This window comes from Carlito syrichta, unplaced genomic scaffold (genome assembly GCF_000164805.1).
Source record: "Carlito syrichta isolate Samal-C Ts95f unplaced genomic scaffold, Tarsius_syrichta-2.0.1 Scaffold305285, whole genome shotgun sequence".
NCBI classification, from domain to species: Eukaryota; Metazoa; Chordata; class Mammalia; order Primates; family Tarsiidae; genus Carlito; species Carlito syrichta.
The window spans coordinates 90247-94494 of NW_007249381.1; the positions used below are offsets into that span (position 1 = coordinate 90247).

The following is a 4248-nucleotide window of genomic DNA, read 5'->3' on the forward strand; positions in this document are numbered from 1 at the left end:
CTGGTGTCTTAAAGTTTGGGAGGTTTCTTGCTACTCCACCAATGCTTAAAGCTTTTGCTTTGAGAGAAGGGTAAGAGAAGTGGGTGGGGTTTTGTGTCTGTGTGCCCACAAAGGGCTTTTTCTAGTCTCTTTCCTTCCCTCAGTCTTTCACAAGAAGCCCATGGAAATGAGGTTGGGGCTCCTGAGGATTCCGAATTGCCATGATAGCATGTACTCAGTCTTTAATTAGTCATCAAAGTTATAACTGTTTTCTTTACTCGCTTTGATGACTGCTGCCTCTCTTTCCTGTGGTTTTTCCAGAGGTGAAACAGTTGATGTGTCCTGTCTTTCCTTAGAAGACTTGAAACTCTTGAGAATTCATTTGGTTGCTTTTGTGATCTCAGTTCCCTGTTGGTCTCGTGAAAAGATATGATTTTACACATTATCTGTCTTTTTTCTCATTTTCAGCTTGAAATCAATGTTCTCCTGTAACTTTGCAAATGCTAAGTAGAAGGAAAGTCCCTCTCTCTTTTTAAAAATCAATGATATGCCTGTGTCAAGGTTTATCCTTTATGGGTATAGCAGAGTCAGGACTAGAATGCATACATATTATATTCCAGGCATGTAAAATGTTGTGATCAAGCAGTTGGCCCTTGGTGTGATGGTCTCTATCCTGTAAATATATTGACTGAAAACATTAAGCAGTAATGGAATGCACTGTTCAGTATATGTCAAGGCTCCCACAGCACAGCTATGCAAAAAAGAAATTGTTTTTAGTATATGCTGCTCTGGGTCATTCTTCAACACAATTACCTTGTCCTTTCCACCAGGTGGTTGACCAGATTGACACCCTGACCTCTGACCTACAGCTGGAGGATGAGATGACTGACAGCTCCAAAACAGACACGCTGAATAGTAGCTCAAGCAGCACAACAGCCTCCAGCCTAGACAAGATCAAAGTGCAGGCTAACGCACCGCTTATTAAACCCCCAGCACACCCATCTGCTATCCTTACGGTCCTGAGAAAGCCAAACCCTCCACCACCTCCTCCGCGGTTGACACCTGTGAAGTGTGAGGACCCCCAAAGGGTGGTGCCAACCTTCAATCCTGTAAAGACCAATGGCACCCTTTTACGAAACGGAGGCTTACCAAGTGGACCTAACAAAATTCCAAATGGAGATATCTGCTGCACACCCAATAGTAACTTGGACAAGGCTCCAGGGCAGCCTCTGATACACAGACCTGAAAAAGACAGGTGTCCCCAGGGAGGGCCTCGAGAACGAGTTCGGTTTAATGAAAAAGTGCAGTACCATGGCTGTTGTCCCGACTGTGATACCCGGTATAACATAAAAAACAGGGAGGTTCACTTACACAACGAACCTGTTCGTCCACCAGGGAAGATTCCTCACCAAGGCCCTCCCCTCCCTCCTCCGCCTCGTCTCTCTCCTTTCCCATCAGAAAATGGGGGACCGGGAATCAGCAACAGTAACAGCTTTCCCCCTCTAAGACCCGCAACTGTGCCTCCTCCCACTGCACCAAAACCACAGAAGACCATCTTGAGGAAATCAACCACTACAACAGTGTGATGTATGCCATTTAAAAAAAAAAAAAACTTTTGTTTTTTAATTTTCTATATTATAAGCATAAAATAATAAGTAATGAGCACTTTCTACTCAAGCAATAAAAAGCCCAAATATATTAATCCTGCATTCAGCAAAGTGGCATAAAACTCACCTGGTAAGTATGCAGTACATTGCTTATATCCTCGGTATGCATTATTTTAAATGTTGTATCATCAGAAACCTCAGAATGATGAAAAATCTGAATGCATTGTTTTTGCAATTGACCTATGACAAACTGTGACCTGCAGATTTCTCATATTTTGATTTACTATAAGAGATGGTATTTGATTCATTTTATTCATGCCTAACTCATCTATGCATTAATAACATGTCATACTTTTAACTTTGATCTAACGCTTTTTACTGAGAAATTTTAATACCGAAGGACTATTTTATTATTTTTTTCTAAAGATGTTTGTCACTAGTTTTTCATTACTAAATGCTGAGGACAATACCAAAAAGTTTATTTTCTATATTATACAATTATGAATTATATGTTCCGCTATATATGTAATAAAATATTTTGGTCTGTGGAAATATCATTATGTCAATAAACAAGAGTAAATAATGACAAAACCAAATGTTTCTCAGAATTAAAATGAAGTAGTGGTTCATTTAATCCCTTGTTAACTTTCCTCAAAATGGGCAGCAAATCTGACAAAATCTGGAGATTACAGTGAGTGTATGTCAGAATTTTGTAAATTCAATAATATATTCCACATTATAATTAGAACTTTACGCTCTGCATATTTTATACCTCTGGTGCTTCCGGGACCATCTACTGAACTCCTCACACTCGGCATTCTTCTAGGACATGCTATCAATCATTATAGAAGGGCTGTGGGATGTTTTGCTTCCTGCATCAGCAAGCTCTCTGCCTCCTTGGGTAAACCCATGTTTATGAGAGAATTAAAGGGGAAAATATAGATGTTTCTGGTAACAGGATGCGTTCAGCACTGGCCTTGAGCTGTTTTCCCCTCAGAGTTGAAAGATGCCATAGTTCATTTCTGTTCCACAGAAGAAAAGAAGGACTCTACAAATAAAAGTTTTCCTTTTCAGTCTCATTTACCTACTTAGAAAACTTACCCACCCATAGACTAAGTTTATTCTTCAGTGGTAGGAGTAGAGGGAGTCATCTTTGGGGGAACTATGTTTATTGTGCAACTTGATAAAGAGTCAAAAGACCTTTTGAATATTTGGCATTTGATCTCAAAGCTTTTATTTTACTGCTAAAAAGAGGTAGTCATTAATTATATTTTTGTGATGCCTTTTTCAGGTTGTCTTGTGCTAACTTGTAATAATGTTGTAAAACAGTTTCCTATTTTAGGAGACTACAGAGAGAAAACATACTTTATTTTTTAAAGGAATGACCAAATGAGTGAAAAACAGAATGCCTTTCTTAATCAGTTTCTCAGTGTCCTTTTTGTTTTGTATGTGTTGTACATGAAGATAATGCAAACAAAATAATTCAACCTTTCAGCAGGTAACAAAACGTAAGAACAATTACCAAGAAAGGCCATATGCTAACTGTATGGTTAGTATGTTTATTAGGTAAATAAACATTGACTAATTTAATACTAAATAATGTGTTCTTAACTTCTTAATACATGCATTTAGTTTTGATATAAATAGACCCAGGGTTTCATCATCTTTCTAGATTTAAATAATTACTTCCTTTCACATGTTCATCAAGTGTTAGACCATTTGAGATTGGAAACGATCGCAGAAGGTATGCTTTTTTTTCTTCAACCCATCTTCCTTCTTCAGCCATTTTCTGTAACCTTATAATCACTCCATAGTTTGAGACCTTGACTCTTGTTGATGTCTGGGGACAAAGCTGGATCTCAAGGTAGAGCTTTCTAGCAACTGCATATCATCCACAGAGCAGATAACTTGATTACAATGAAGCAAGTTGAATAAATTGAATCATTCAAGCTGGTTGAATAAGGACATTGAACCAGATGCCCAGAAAAAGTCTTAAAGGCCCAAATTCATTTCTCTTCTTCTAAGTTAGACAAAGCTTCCCTACGAAAGACCATATTTTTCTGTGTGATTGATGGCATGTGCAAAAACCACACCTGTTTTTATTCAATGCATTAGTAGCTAACTATTGGTCTAGAGAGCTGAGTTAAATATCAACCATTAAATGTTATAGTTATTGACCTTACTCTCTCATTACAGTTTATTTATGTACAATCAACATTAGTTTTTAGATTAATTATTAGCAGTACTGGGACTTTCTTTTGAGTTTATTTATTCCGTATTATTTTATTTTTTATTAATGTATGAACTCTGTTGTACCAATACATTTTCTTTCCCAACCTATAATTTTGCAACATTCACTAGAACTTAGTTATATTTTTACATATATATAAATATTTATAGAACAGAAAGCAGTTAACATACAGCATCATATTTGCCTGTAAACTTGTAATTAACATGTCATCAGTGGCAGCACAGTTTGGTAATCAGCCAACATTGCTTTCAAAATTTAAATTTTCAAGTGCAAGCTCTACATATCATCCATTAAATCGTCATAAATCAGTATATCTTTCCTCTTTTTGAATATCTTAAACAGAAATACTTTCCTCAAATCATTAAGGGAGATGGCTTTAAAAAAAAATGCATTTGAACACTTTTATTACAC

At 36.9% G+C, this 4248-nt stretch overlaps 1 pseudogene across 1 annotated transcript; it reads left to right on the forward strand.

Moving 5' to 3' along the window:
* Positions 1-535: 535 nt before the first annotated feature.
* Positions 536-2182, forward strand: LOC103263834 (annotated as a pseudogene). The gene has a single exon (XR_504523.1). The product of XR_504523.1 is annotated as a protein Largen pseudogene (transcript).
* Positions 2183-4248: the final 2066 nt, after the last annotated feature.